The sequence below is a fragment of the Saccostrea cucullata genome, unplaced genomic scaffold (genome assembly GCF_032062105.1).
Source record: "Saccostrea cucullata isolate Sc308-1 unplaced genomic scaffold, CSIRO_AGI_Scuc_v1 ctg695, whole genome shotgun sequence".
In the NCBI taxonomy this organism is placed as follows: Eukaryota; Metazoa; Mollusca; class Bivalvia; order Ostreida; family Ostreidae; genus Saccostrea; species Saccostrea cuccullata.
The window spans coordinates 106,571-123,146 of NW_026930941.1; the positions used below are offsets into that span (position 1 = coordinate 106,571).

The 16,576-nt window shown below is 33.1% G+C and overlaps 1 protein-coding gene across 1 annotated transcript in view; it reads right to left on the minus strand.

The window, feature by feature from the left end:
* Nucleotides 1–778: 778 nt before the first annotated feature.
* LOC134230682 (uncharacterized) overlaps nt 779–16,576 on the minus strand; it is an 82,812-nt gene continuing 67,014 nt past the window's right edge. Inside the window, exon 11 of the mRNA XM_062712518.1 lies at nt 779–981. The gene's annotated coding sequence lies outside the window, so the exon portion shown is untranslated. The remainder of the gene's footprint in view (nt 982–16,576) is intronic.

Sequence of the window (16,576 nt, forward strand, 5' to 3'; positions counted from 1 at the left end):
CCGCCTTCCATATGGTTATAACTGGTGAAAAAGTCCATGTTTTCCTGTGGCCGGGAAACCCAAAATATGTGTCGGATCAAAAAGTAAAAAAGAAGGTGCACAATGGCAATATGTAATAAAGATTCTGTGAAAATTGCATCAAATTTCATTCAGTGGTATGAGAGGAGTTGCGGATAAGAGATGGGTACCCCAAAGCGTAACAGACGGACGGACGGACGGACCGACGTACAGACGGACGGAATTAACGATTACTATATACCCTCCCGCTTTTCAAGCGGGGGGTATAATAAAGTGGGGTTACCGTACGACTTTCTAAGATTTGCAATACGCACGTTAGTTAAGACAATGCATGGAAGTTTCTATGCAAAAAATCTCGTTTAAACACAAAATTTCTTCACATCTAGCACAGAAAAACTTAAGACTTGTTTTATAATACGTTTTGGTACCCATGATATGCAATAACCAGTACACATTATTGCGTCATATTATGACGTCATCAAGCTCTATTACACCATATGAACTTTTTTGTGTATAAAAATATAGAAGTCATACATTTTTACAAACTAATTTGCATAGAAAGACAATATTTGGCCTAAACGCACTTGCGTATCAAAAAAGAAGACGATTTTTTATGCTTTGGCGTCTGCAAAAAAAAAGAACCATTTTAGACATTTTATTGGAAAACTGATGCACAGAGTGCAAAATCATCTTTCTGAAATTATTTTTTATTAGTCAATTAAATGTTCCATTGTTCTCTTTATTTCCGTATTATTAGCATAGCTGATGAATGCAGCTGTTTTCCTTGTGGAATAAGATTAACCCAAACATAATCGCTGTGTTGGACAAATAGAGGAACATTCAGATCAACATATGCGCAACCGTCATACCACCATCCTCCTCCATCGTTATGAGCACATCGATTATAGTCCTTATCATATGTTGCAAATATTCTTCCGTTGGAGTAGCTGTTGAATTTGCTTCCTATTGAGAAAATTAAAGAAAATGATACTTTTATTATCTAGATACTTTGATGGAACATTTTGTACTTAAGTTTTGAGTTATTTTACGAGGGGCTATCAAAAAGTGTGTGGACTAGCGGCATAAAATTAAAACTGCTTTAGGTACGCCATTAAATTCTAAAATACATAGTTATGAAATGAGCCTCACACTTGTTGATACGGAGTATCTTTCCTACTAAAAAAAACTTGGCGAATGTAATTTATCAAGATGATCAGCCGAATTATTTTGTGTATTATAACGCCAGTGATAACTCTTAAATTCACCTACTTTCACTTTCATTTTTAGAGGTTCCCGCAGACAGACGCATTTTGCCAGAAAACGAATCTGACATGCCATCTCGAGATTTTGAGCAAGGAAAGACAAGTTGATGTGCTTTGATTTGAGGGGTCACTCAGTCACTGCTGAACGGAAATAAGGAAAATCGATATGAGAAGAAACTTTAATATCGTCACCTATGGGAAAACAATTAGTGCACTGTACCCACATATCCCGTTAATTCAGGACACTAGTTCCATAAAATATTAGGGATGTCAAAATTGTCAATGATTGATATTCGAATATTCGATAGGAGTATTCGAATATATTCGAATATTCGATAAAATAAATACATCTTGCATTATTAAATATATATCTTCACTCTCCTGTCAAACAGTATAGATTTTATGCCATTATTTTGGAATAAATACTCATGTAGAGCGAAAAATGCACGACAATTATGTATTTTTTTTAATTATTGAATAGTATACAACCAAAATGTAATGATTGATTTTTTTTATAGAAAATTCAAAAGATTCTGTAGTATATTCCAGATTAATTGGTCGTCTAACTAAAGTCTACACTGATAATTCCTACAAATTTATACCAAACAGAACAATTATCTAACGTTGAAAAGCAATTACTTTTTGCTAATTATAATTTCCTGATAATGCTTTTTAATGATATTTGGACATAACAAGAAGTCTGCGTGTGTAAAACTGGGTCCTTACAACAATACAAGCTGATTGTTAGTACTGGAAACTATTATACCACTAATTAAGTGAACAAATAAATAAATTTTAAAAATATGGAATTTTTACCTCATTCTGGAAGTTCTATGAAATTTTATTGTAAATTTTACATGGAATATCCAAACAAATATTTCCTTGCAAATGACGTCAAAAGGTGAAGGTTTTTCCCCCAACTTTCTATAAAACTTTGCCCTTGGGGAAACTGGTATACACATAGAAATGTTTAAATTGGCTAGGGAGAAATAATTTGCATTCACGTTACTTGTTTTCAATGCCAAAATAGACTCAGGCAGAAAAGGGATGCAAAGTAAATGTCGATTTGTAGTCAAGGTTTGAAAAATCTATCATGTCATATAATGACGTTGATCATGTGTTTTAGCTATATTGAACTCCATAAGAAACAAAACAAATATGCTGACACAATCAAGAGAGGATCTCTCCCAATGTATAAATCCATTTGCAATAATATATGCATTGACAGCTGCTATTCATGACATTATAAAGTCATTAAAACAAGACGGGTTGAAGTCCTTACTCAGCTTTAAAGAATCTTTTCAAAATAAGTGTACGATGTAGAAGAAGCGGACATTTAAAAATAATGACGTTGTTCGACGTCATAAAACTAAGCGCCGACAGCGCCAGGTGATCATATAATGTCGTTTTTATTTTATAATAATTTGAAAAATAATGAACGTATCAAGCTATGATTTTCAGCATTTCTTTATTTTTTGTTGTTTTTTGTTCCTTATAAATTTTGTAATCTCGGACAACACAGTACTAATTTTATAACCACAGTGCACGAATTTTTTGATAACCCCTCGTACTCTATTTAAAAACTTGAAAATATTGTCGTAAACTTATCTTGAAAATGCCTGTATATTCAAAGATATTTTAGGAATGACTCTAATTCTTGGCTAAATTATTCGATTATAACCTGGTTTGGGTCAGTTCACGCTTTATAATCCGCGAAGCGGATTATAAAAATGCGTAAACTGGCCCAAACCAGGTTATAATCGAATAATTTGGCCAAGAAATTGAGTCATTCCTTATAATTTGATTTTTAAATAATTAAACAAATGTGGATGTAAAATTGTGCTGCTTTTTATGAGTTCAAATTTGCCGCTCAATAATACATCCCTAGTAACGGAAGTGATTCGAAACAAGGGGACGTAATAACTAATGTTCAGATCTAACAGCCATGATGTTTGTTTACACGAGGTAAGAGCGAGCTACTGTTTGAAGTTAAAGCTGCATTTATTAAATGTGGAATTTTCCATGTAATCCCATGGACTGGAAATGTGGGATTGCATAGATATAGATGAATCAGCTGGTTGTCAAGGGGGTGTGTCCCCAAACCAAACCACTTTATTACGTTTTATTTTGTGTTCCTTTTTGGAAATCAACCAATGACAGACTAGAAAATAAACAAAATTAAATTATTAAGTGTTAAATGTCGGATTCTATTCTATGGAGAATGAACAATGAATGAAGCTCCGCAGCCGCAACAGTTTCTATACAGAGATTTCGCTCTTTTCTTTGCGTAAGAATCTCAGGTAACTTTTACAGTCGCCGACAAAGCACCATTGGACTAGTTCACTTGTTACTCTGAAAGGTGACCCAGGTTACCCTATCGTTAGCAAATTCTACAATGCATGGTCAGAAAATGTATAACTGTACCCCCCAAACTAAAATTGCTTCCCACAGGCCTGCAACTGATTTGCACTTTGAGTGATAGTAATATAACAAGTTGCTGTCCTTTAAAAAAGGACTACATTACGTGGACCATATGCATATGATTCTATCCGAAATTCAATTAAAGAAAAGTTAAGTTCATTGGATAATCAGGTAGGTTCGTTCACATTTTTAACAATGATCTGCCTACTTTGATTGATAGTACTTTAATAGCAAAATTGTCGATTTTTATCTCCGATTGGCATATAGTTTTGTCATTTTCAAACTCATGCTATTTTGCTACATAATCCAAAACGGCTGGGACTTTATGTATACTAGTATTTAATTTTATTCGGAAGAAATCTAACATTGGGAAATTAGATCCCATAGAACACGTGTAGCACAGCTCTGTAGTACGCATTTTTTTTCCGGAGCTCCCCAATCATGGACAATCGTTGCTACAGGCTTGTATGAAGCTATATTTGGATTCCTGTATATCAAATTATTTTGCCAGCCTTGATGCACAAAACTTATGCCGGTGAAGATTTGTTCTTTTAAAAATCTAGAACTAGTCGTTGAATAAAATTTTTAATTCAAGTTGTTAAGTTATCTATATACTGCAAGTTCTTCTTACTTTTTAAAATGCCTGTGCCATATAGTCATTGTTTAGTTTGTGTATAAAGTATGTGTATAAAGATTGAAATTTGAATCCGCAAAAAAATCTAACTCTCAATCGATCGCATCATCTCGGGTCCTTCCGTCAAAGGTCGGAAATCGGAGAGGCTCGATAGGTGTACATGTAGCGGAGTCAGGATATCGGGGGATTCGGCGCCGGGGAGGGGGTGGGGGGGCTCTTAATTTTACTGAATGGCAAAGATATATTTAGGTGAATGAAGGAACTTTCCCTCTCTAATCTTTGACGTAGCGTAAAGTACAAAAAATTTTAATGTATTACATTTTAAACTTTAAACAGTTGGTCTTCTCTAAAATTTAAAACCAATTTATTAAATTAGTCCTTGTCGTAAAAGGCGACTAAATGGGGGGAGGGGGGTCTTTCGGATAAGACCGTATAAACCGAGGCCTTCCCTGCTCAAAGGCCGTAAGTGCGGAGCATAGGCCTAAATTTGTAGCCATTCACTGGCAATTGTGACGACTCCATATCAGTGAAATATTCTGAAGAGGGACGTTAAACAGTATACAATCAATCAATCAATATCTCCAGTACTGTTCATAATTCTCAGACCTAAGTGTAGTTCTCATATACATGTATGATTGACACTATGACAAAAGGTCTGGCATTTTTTTCTAGAACAGAGCAAAAACGTCATAAAGATATGACGTTGCAGACGGTAAGAGTCGTTGCAGATTTTTGTATACATTTGTATACGTTTTTTTTATACACGTGTTTTACTCTTTGACACGTCTATCTTTTTTGTGGTTCGATCATTACCATTGTATATAAAGATAAGTCTGTCAATTTTAAAAAAAATACCAGGTAATTCTGAATTTTTATGTTGGATCCTCAAGTCCACTGGCATTAATTTAAATGTAGGCCTATCTAGAATTTGAAGCCCGTTTCTTCACTACTTCTAGCTACATGTATACATATCGCTATATATACTGAAAGGAAAAAGAAACGCATATTTTACTTTTAAATGAAATTAAAACTATTATTTCGAAAATGTTTTCCAGTATTGTTATCAAACATTTTAATTCATATTCAATCTACAAGTTACCAAAATCTTGTGTGACTTTGACTGATAATTCCTGAGTTATTGAAATTGATATGTCGATACCCCCTAAAATTAAAATAAAAATTCTCATAATCTATCTTGCACATTGGTAACAGCCTTGATTTTCCTGTGCATTGAGTTCACCAGAGCATTTATCTTTCTCATTTGATTATTATTCAACTCTTCCGACAATAGTCTTAATGGTTGATAGAAGCTGTATTATTCCAAAGCCAACAAATCCCCCCGCCAAGTGAGTGCCATGAATTTTCATTTTAGGATAGAATTTACAGAATCCAGCTGGTTTGGTACACGTGAATGTTTGTGAGAAAGTCTCGACAAACACTGGCTACATTTTCCCAGTGTGAACATGCTAAAAACATTACGCACACGACGTGTACATGCGCGCGTGAGAGTAAAATCGACGTAAAAGTTGCCAAGCTCGCGGACCAAATTAGAGCAGGGAATTTCTGTCAATTTTAGGGTGAAAATATTGGTATGATAGTTTGCTGTATTAATATCGGTTTCAGTGATAATACCTTGACAACAACCGAGGTGACATGATGAAAAGCCCTGTCTTGATGTGACGTTGTTACGCGTCAACTTCACCGCCATGGTTGGTTGGAAACCTTTTAATTTACTCTCTGACAACTGAAAAACCCTTTCTTGTTGAAAAGTTTAAAACAAACTGCACAGCAACATCTTGTTGCCTTTTTATTCACTTACGCAATTCAATTACTGGAACCATTGTAACTTCCGTCAGCCATACCATGATTGCACGAAATTTATACTGATTTCAAATGCGGAAAACGATGTCTATAACTCCAATGCATCGATTAGCACCACAAAATGTGATCATAAAATTGTCATCATCAACATGCACGTGTTTTTGGCTTTTTATCATTTCCCCTACGTGACGCCATACATTTCATGGTTGAGTAATTTTGACCAGCAATTTTAGTGATCAGTAATCAAAATACACATTTGACCAATTATCATAATTTTCGGCCATATAGTTAAATATATTTCGCTATTATGCTATTATGCGTATCTTTTTCCTTTCAGTATATAAATGTTTCTGATTTGCATTCATTTCCTTTGCATGACTGTATACATGGTACATGTATAGACGGCGCTTATATATAAAGTAATTTTCTACAAAATTGAATACGGATTAACAAAATTAATGCAGATTTTGATTAACTGGTACAGACAAAATTGAAGTAATGTATAGGGCACGGGTATTTTATCAAAATATTGGAGAAAAAATCGTTCCCTGTATGTATATGGTATGAGATCCGCTCCACCAGCCATTCTCAGCATTTACATCAAACATGTGAACATTGAATCACCGGTGCATGATCTTCCATATTTTTGTTGTAAAATGCTTTAGTGCCAAAAGAATTTGAAACCGAAACACATTTCCTCCAACTGGGAAGAAAAGTATCCTTATAAGTTTCCCCGAATCTGGCAAAATAATGGACAAATGACAGAGGCGAAGTTTTGTTAATAAAAACAGGAGAGGCAACTCTGACAATCGATCGAAATACTAAAGGGGTACCAGAGAGGGTCATTCATTTGATTTTTGTTCCTCTTCATAAAAATTTGCTCCCGTAGTATAGAAATATTTTTAACATGTTATTTATTAGCAGTTCAAACGTTTAACCGTGTATTGGAAAAACAGTTTAAAACTGTGTTTATCACTATTGAAACTAAATCCTATAAAACATTATGGAAAAAAATATATATGGAACAAAATCTGTAACATTCATGCGTATCTATTTATTTTGACCTGAAATTATTTGAGTTTAATTTTAATTATTTTTTTCAATAATTATGCTCATGAATTCAATGAGAAAAGTTTCAAATTGTTGAACCTTATTTTTGTTGTTGTTTATTCTGATTAATATTACAGTGTTAACAAGCAAAAACTATCTTTGAAAATAAAAGTGTTCTAAACTAAAGATAGATCATTCTTACATTCATGTTAATCCAGTTTATGGATTAAGAAATGAAACTTCAATGAAAAATCGAGTTCTCAAAGCAACAGAATACCGGTATCGTAAAATGAAAAGAAATCTCTATTGGTTTAACTACAGTGTATACCTATTCATTTCAAGGAACCTTAAAAACTTTTTAAAAAAAGTTTTAGCTTCATCTGCAGATTAGATTTCTTACATGTATGTCAAAACATTTATTTCGTGTCAGTCATAGCATGTAAGCAAATATATAATTATGTACATCATATGTCATTACAGTTGTATTACCAATTACTACTGTAACAGTAATCTATAACTTATGTTATTTTTTGAAACTAAAATACGTGTATCATTTATTGGTTTATTGTTCAACTTGCCGTGGAAAAAAGTAAGTGAAATGATTTAATTTTAATTAGTAATTTATAGGTAAAAAAAATCCTTTCATAAACATTACATTAGAAAACAATAACAATGGCGAGTGTAAAGAAACAGCGAGAAGGTTAAAATTCTACACACGACGGCCATCACATAACAATATTTTACATGTACCACCTCTTAAAAAAATTTCCAACCCGGAATTTCTTTACAAGCAAAAATAAACGAATAAAGGAATTAAAAAAAAGGATAAAATCAATTCCCAAACAAAAAAATCATATTTCGTTTGTATTAGGGAGAGTGTGTTGGAGGGGGGGGGGGGGGGTAAGTCGTTGGCTTTTTTTTTACATTATACCGGCCAGTGACTTTTCATACCAATTTCACATAGCGATCCTTGCTTTCGAGAAGAGATTCACCTATTCTAAAGGGGATCCCCCCAACCCCCTCTAGATCCTCGCATGGTTTGTATGAATATCAAATTTCATATTTAATTTTTGTCCCCTCCCGTAAAATTTCTTTAAATTAATCTATGTGATCCAGAACAATTAGGAATTTATGATCATTTTACCCCCACTTGAAAAGTTGGAGGGTATATAGTGATCGGAATGCCCTTCTGTCTTTTTACATGGACGTATGCTAAACAATACTCAGAAACGACCAAAAATAACTGTGAACTTATTCCAATGCCTTGAAGTACGATAACAAAGACACAACAGTTGCACAGGTCAGCGCATTATACAAACAAACACAGATATGTGTAGCTGCAATAAAATGTAAACAGAGGTAATACAAGATAACCAACACGAACACGGGTTTCCATTCAACGCATATACATGTACCCCTCACAACAAAGCAGTAAGGTGTAATAAATGCGAAAGTGTATACTGGGGTTGATGAATCGTAGATAATGATCTAGAGAAAATGATTTATGCCTATTTATGAGTTGTGTTCGGCTTTAAGTCTAAATTGCACCTACTACCCATTTTTCTCAGAAATTGTAAGTATACTACGCAGCTTTCTCATATACATTAGAATATAACTGCGATAACATACTGAAAGGAAAAAAAACTATGAGAACATAATTTGCGAACTTCTTTTGTTTATGAAGCCAAAAATTATTTAAAAAATTGATCGGTGGTGTATTGCAAAAAATAAATGATGTTCAAAACTACTCAACCGTGAAATGTATGACGTCACTTTGGGAAAGTGGTAGAAATCTAAAAACACGTCCATATTGATGATGTCAGTTTTGAGATCATATTCTAGTACTAGTTGATGCCATCGTTTCTGCATATTTGCAATCAAATTAAAAAGCAAGAGCCACTTTGGGCCGTATTTGGCCCCGAGAATTTCTGAAAAATCAAAACAGTTTAGGTTGCAAATGCAGTATTTATCACTTTAGGTGTTGGTGACCACGTATCTATTAATTGTGACGTAATTCCCAATCTAGTTAATGCATTATGACGTCATAAATGCGCCATTTTCCTCATATCCTGTAAATTCTTTTAAAATGACCTAAAGTTGAAGCATTTTTTCGATATTTCATATAAAGCACAACCTCCGATCCAAAATATGCAAATACATAACGAAAGCTCTGTTAATGAAGATAAAAAAAAACATGTTTTATTTTTTGGATCGTGGGCTGTGCTCATATTTTAATTTTTTGCTGAAGGTAGTCAAATACGCATGTTTTCTGCAAATTTCAAGAACATTGCAATGTCTCAAGCCTGTTTTCCAATATCTGGATTCTCAAATTGAAAAGGAAAAGAGGGGGATAGTTAATTAATTAATATAAAGACAGGGCAATTTCATGCATAAGATGGCTCTTGCTCTTTCTTGAAATCATGGAATAGCTGAGGAAAGATCGTTGGGTCTAGTAATTAAATTGCATAAAAGAATAGAAAAAAAGGCAACATGATGTTGTGCAGTTTGTTTTTAAGTTTTCCGTCAAAATGTCTTTTTTCCAGGCGTAAGATTGTTATTTTAAAATTGTCCAACCAACAATGACGGTGACGTTGGTGTATTACAACGTCACACCAAGACAGGGTTTTCATCATGCACTGGGTAATCTTCAAGGTATTATCACCTGAACGGATATGTATAGAGTACACAGCCATACCCGAAACATTCACCCTTAAACGAAAAGAACATCTTTGCTCTACTTTGGTCCGCAAGCTCGGAAACTTTACATCAGTATGACTCTCACTCGAGCACGTAAACATTGTATGCGTATTGTTTAGAATGTTCACTCCAGCTAAATGCCGCCAGTGATTGACAAGTCTCTCTTACAAACATTCAAATTTACAAATCCAGCTTGATTCTTTAAATTTTATCATTTTCCTCCATCGAGAATTTGTAAGATATAATTTAATATTTATTGATTTTAATTCTCCTCGTTGTATTTTATATTTACAGTGTATATATATTTTCTTTTCTTTATTATAGCAATTAATAAATCTTATATTTTAATTTTCAATGTAGAGTGATACATGCATATTTACGTATTTGATTTCTTTAGTTCTTTAAACCAGTATTTAAAGCCCATAGGTAAATAATTTGTGTAAATACATCAGTCAATGCGTAAAAAAGGAAATCAATGACTGATATTACTCTTTTTACTGTCAAAAAGAGGAGAGAAGAAAAATAGTTGGTTTTTTGACAATTCTTGTAAAATCTCATCATCTCAAGATACTGTCAAGGAGTGATTTTGTGTATTTCACGTTTTATTCAAGGAATTCCTAAGGCTACATTTAATCGCTAAGCTATCAAAACTAAGACTCATCCTGATACACAACTCACATCTCAACCCTTTCCCCTAAACTCCGCCCACATTTATAAAGACATCCAATGAAACTCAAATGTAACATCAAAGGAAAGAGTCAAGGAGTGATTTTGTGTATTTCACTTTTACTTTGATGTTTCAGCATCTGTGCTGTATTTATCAAATTTACTAATCTTGTTTTTCTCATTTTACTTGAGAGGACTTACATTTTATTTTTCATAGTGCATATTTAAAACCACGAAGGATTTTCATATTTTCTTGTTCTCAAGTATTAAAACACGTGAAATCAGTTTTATGAGTTTGCACACAATTGTGGAATAAATAATGTTTGTTTTCATTTATTTTTTGTGTGTTTTGCATGTACTATATCCATATGTTTATTATGTACCCAGTAGATTTGTCAGTTCATTGTAAAACCACGGGTCATGATTCACGTTTCTAAGAAATACATGTAAAACCCAGTTTTATAATCAATTACAATTTCGAAGTGGACTACATATTTCTATTTTTGTCCCCCTTTGTTATTTCATGATTATGTGTATCACCTATGCAGTAGTAAAATAATGGAAGAATTACATTGTTTTATAACTGATTTTACTTACACAAATCTTTGATGCTGGTCGTTATTATGATTTGTTTTTATGAATTAATTTCAATGTTACTGAATTTTGGATCCCTTCGGTTTCATTGTATATGGAACAATGTTGTTCTTGTCTTTATTTTATCTTATTTTTGTTTATAATTTTTTTTTTCACCATAGTAGCAACAGTGGCGTAGCATCGTTTTTGACTTTTTTTTTACTTACCTGAAAAAGTTGACAAGCAAAAAAAAAAAAAAAAAAGGGAAAAGTTGCCCAAAGTCGAAAATCCTATTTCGTGGTGGGGGGGGGGGGGGGGGAGTACACTTTTACTCAGTGTCAACTACTTTTAGTACCAATTCTTATCTTACATTTTCGGTACATTTCTAAAAGTGGGGGAGCCAAACAGGCTTTGAATTAACCTTTCCTATAGTGTAAGTAAGGTTGGGAAAAAAGGTGGGGGGGCCAGGCCCCCCCTGGCCCCCCCGGATACTACGCCCCTGAGCAATTAGTTAAATACAGAAAATGTAGTGGAAACATTTTGAAATGAGCCGAGGGTAATGTCAAGGAGTGATTTTGTGTATTTTACTTTTACTTTGATGTTTCAGCATCTGTGTTGTATTTATCAAATTTGACATCTCTCCCCTCTCCGTCCCACAGTATCAATGACAGTATTGTGAGTTATATGTTTAGAGTAGAGATAAAAGCTTGAGCATTTCCTGTCCAGAGAAGTCTGTAGAAATTTATGTCAACCATTCTTTCCTTTGATGTTACATTTGAATTTCAATGGATATCTTTATAAATGTGGGCGGAGTTTAGGGGAAAGAGTTGAGATGTGAGTTGTGTATCAGGGTGAGTCTTAGTTTTGATAGCTTAGCGATTAAATGTAACCTTAGGAATTCCTTGAATAAAAAGTGAAAACGAAAACATGTAGTGACGAGTAATATTTTCAAGGATAAAAATCAAATCGTCACAATACTAACAGTACAACAATATTTACATGCCCATTATTCAATAATTTTATTTCCAGTTTCTCTATTTACGGGTTCCTTTAAATTATTTAAAATTTACATCAAAATTATTGTTTTTTCATTGCACAATAAAAAAAAATACATATACATGTACGTCTTCCTGCATATTAAAATAAAAACGATTGCAGCAGGATTATAGAAATAACTAGATACGATCTCGTTGCGAGCAACGAAAGGTCTTCCGTCCGCTTTAGGAAAAGAAACCCACGTAAAATCGAGCTGAAAAGAGTTTCAAAATTTTGGTCACAAGGAGGATTGAACCCGTGTCGCCAACGTGAATGTGCTTCTTTTAAAAACTTTTTTATCCCCAACGCACTAACCATTAAGCTATTGGGAGTACTGCTCTAAATATACTTGTGTATACTTTTGCAACAGTTCACCTGTCTAAGAATTATAAAAGGCATTCATAATTTCGCGCCAAACGCCACGAGTAAATATTCGCGCCTTTTCTTTGGACTGATATATTAAATAGGTATGATAGGTTCAATCAAATTTTAAAAATAAAACATTCTTAGCGCCTTTATTTTATTTCGACGTTAAGAAAGTATATGTAACACATTATACATATTACATATCGTATCTAGCCCAGTTATACTAAAGCAGTGAAACGGAAATTTTTAAGATTGACACTCAATTGCAACGTTCTACTGTAACGTGTCAGACCTGAGCGGTCAGTAGGTCTGTGCTCGGATTACCGAGATTTACTGGGGATATGATTGAATGCAATACATACAGATAATAATATGACACCTGCCTGGTGTCTTTAAATAAAATAACCTAAGTGCTTTGTACAATTATATATCTTCAGTTAATACCAGCACCTGCCTGGTGCCATATGACAATTGCCTCACTATACAACTGACTATATAAGTCAACAGCCACCTGCCTGGTGCCTCTTGATTTAGTCTTTAACACCTGCCTGTTGTCCTACTGCTCACCAAGTTGCCTATATAACTCTAGCCAAGTGGCTACAATATACTTACACAGTATGATTTAACTTTGTAAGAGCTTATCTGTCCTAATGACAAACCTATAGCTAACGTCACACAGCTATATTTTAACTAGTCACTGACTACGGCAACTTTGCACAATCCGATTTGATCGATACACCTATTGGTTTCTGTACCAAAGTGAAAACACAAACCAGTTGGCTGTACTGCCCCCTTGTACCTCAACTTAATCAATGATCATAAGTTTTCAGATATCATATTGATAAAATACAACAGATTGCCTTCCTTTTGGCAACACTATTATTATTTTCTAAGAGAGCATCATTAATCAATAACACTTGTATAATTTTTTGTGAACTGACCAATTAATTGCAATAATTACATTGATTATATATTATAATATAAACAAGTAACGGGAGGTAACTCCTCCAACCATTCCACTACTACGTGAGAGTCAAAGTAGTTTTTTACATTTCATGTATCCTTATGTCAGAATCGTTTTATCAAACGCTGCCTCCATAAACCCCTACTCGCGAAATGGCCGAGTCTAAAGAGACAGCCGCCATTTTGGACCCGCTTCAGATTTTTGAATGTTAATATCTAGACTTTGGATTTGTCAATATTCAAACAGATTATATAGTAAGCATCATTAGAATGGTCTCTATTACCCAAGCTTAAAATACTTCAAAAATATTGAAAAACAATAAAGTTAGAAAAATCGACTTTTTAAATTCGCATCTGGTAACAACAGGAACTAATGACGACGAACGAAAAGTTGCGTCCTGGATAGTAATTACAACGATCTATCATCCCTGAAAGTTTCATTTTGATATCTTTAACCGTTCTTGATATAATCTGTGGACAAAATGTCATTTTAAAATCAGGAAATGTCCCGTAACTTGGCACCGGAAGCGAATCTTCAAAAAATCTCTCGGATAAAATAACTTCAGATAATAACACATTGTTTCCCTAAATTTCATGAAAATCCATTCAGTAATCTTTGAGAAATCGCGTGCACAAAATTAGATGGGCGGAAAAATAATAATAATAATAATAATAATAAACAGTAGAATCACTATAAGGTCTTCCGTGAAGACGGAAGACCTTAATTCGAGTACGAGATTGGGAGGACGTCTTATAGTAATTTAAGAAAAAGTCATCAGGCTTTATAATTAAAATCTAGTGTAATGAAGAGAGTAAAGAGCCATTCTCTGTACTGATTTGAATTTTATATAGGAACTGTGGCACGCATAGTCTCAGAATTTCTCCAAACTCTCTATGATAAAAGTCATTGAGACCCTGAACTGAAATCAGGCAAAAATTGGTTGCTATGTTTTATAGATACCATGGCAACATGTCTTAAAGTTCGAAAAATGGCATTTTTTAACGTGTTTAGAGCCCCATAGTTAACATTTGCGGCAAAGCAAACAATTGGCAATGACTGTTTCCAAAAGTGAAGGTCAGATGTCTCAAATGCATGATACACTTGTTTGGTAAATCAACTATTACATACGTTACTATCGTAACAAAGTATTCAAAAGTAAAAAAAAAAACATTCATTGAATTTTATAAATTCATACGCGTAAAAATAAAAAGCAATTGTAGGATGAAATGTGACCAAATAATAGAAAACAGAGCCTTGAAACATATACCAAGAACAGAATATGATATATTATTTTGGTTGGCAATGGTTGCCAAGGTTTTTATACCACAGAGAGCCTTCAAAGTAACACTCTGTATGTTTAAATCTGATCTTATCTTTTAAAAAACACATTTCCTCATAACTAATGATCAATTTTACAGGATGTTGGTATGTCCCAAATTTTCCCATTTGAAAAAATTCAGATTAGATTCTTTAAATAGAGCGTTGCTATGGAAATAAGCAGAATATATATGCTTAAAAACCTGAAAAATGTTTTTTTTTTCCTTGGATACGTACCCTTAAATATAGTTTCCCAAAATTTTTATGATTGATATTTATTAACAGCTAACTTGACTTTAAATTTTGACTATCATAAAATCTCTAAGTGGATGCAAGAAGTTGGCACACAGGGTTTAATATTAATATAAAGTTCACAAAATCGAACATTTTCCCTTCTTGGTAACCATAGCAACAGTGTTGTTTTATTTATCAATTTTTTTCACGGCGTCTGGCACAAATGACTTTTTGAATAGTTCTAATCTACATCTTGGAAAAATGCACCGTTCTTTATTGCAGGTATTGTATTTTGATACATTTTCATGCTTGTTTGGTACAATATTATTTAAATATTCAGGGACAGTTCTTTTATGTACGAGGGCCGTTCAAAAATTACGCGGACTAGTTGCACAGAAAAAATATATGACGACATAATTGGGCAAAATGTCACACATAATATAAAAGATTCTCTACTTATATGGTCTTCAAAATTTCATATCAAAATGTTGTAAATTGGTATCAATTTTGAGTGATTTTTCAGGACATATCATTAAGTCAGGATGCAGCAAAATCTTTGACGTCAAAGGCATTTATATATATATATATATATATATATATATATATATATATATATATATATATCTGTTATTGAGCTTTAATTTTCTCAACATTTTCCCAAGAGTACCTGTAGATTTTGAGTTACCTTATCTACTCAAAATCCAAACACCATTTCTTGTCAAGCTGAAAATCTATTAAACAAGTAAAAAATATTCTTTTTTGTTTTAAGGACAGATGATACAAACAATTTTTTTCTTTGAAAAAGATTTAATATCATGTCACATGTTTAGAAAATTGGATGGTTCTTAGATTTTATTCTCCTAAGAACTGGAATATGAAAAATACTTGGAAAATATTAGTAATATTTCAACGAAAAATCAAAAATATACAAATCACATTCAGTAAAGGTTTACAGATGAAAACAAATTTTAGAATATGTTATCTCGGTGCTAAATGTGCATTATAAACTTATGAAAAATATACCAAGCCAGGTGAATCTTATTAGGAAAAGCTAAATTGTGAAAATCAGCCTATGTGATATTACTTATTTTTTGTCATTTTGTTCCCCCTCTTTAAAATATACCTGGCTTGGTATATTTTTTCTAAAGTTTATATTACACTTTTAGCAACAAGGTAACATATTCTGAAATTTCTTTTCATCTGTAAACCTTTACTGAATGTGATTTGTCTATATTTGTTTTTTCATTTAAATATTACTAATATTTTACTAGTCTCTTTCATTTTCCAGTTCTTAGGAGAAAATATTCTAAGAATTATCCACTTTTCTAAACTTGTGACATGATATTAAATCTTTTTCAAAGAAAAAAATTGTTTGTATCATCTGTCCTTAAAACTAAAAACTGCAGGTATTTCTGAGATATAGTGTGATATTGGTGACTCTCAATCACGTTCTTTACAGTCCGGATAAAGTTTTCATCGGTAATCTTATTCTCGTCCTCCCGGATATAGCCTTTTTAC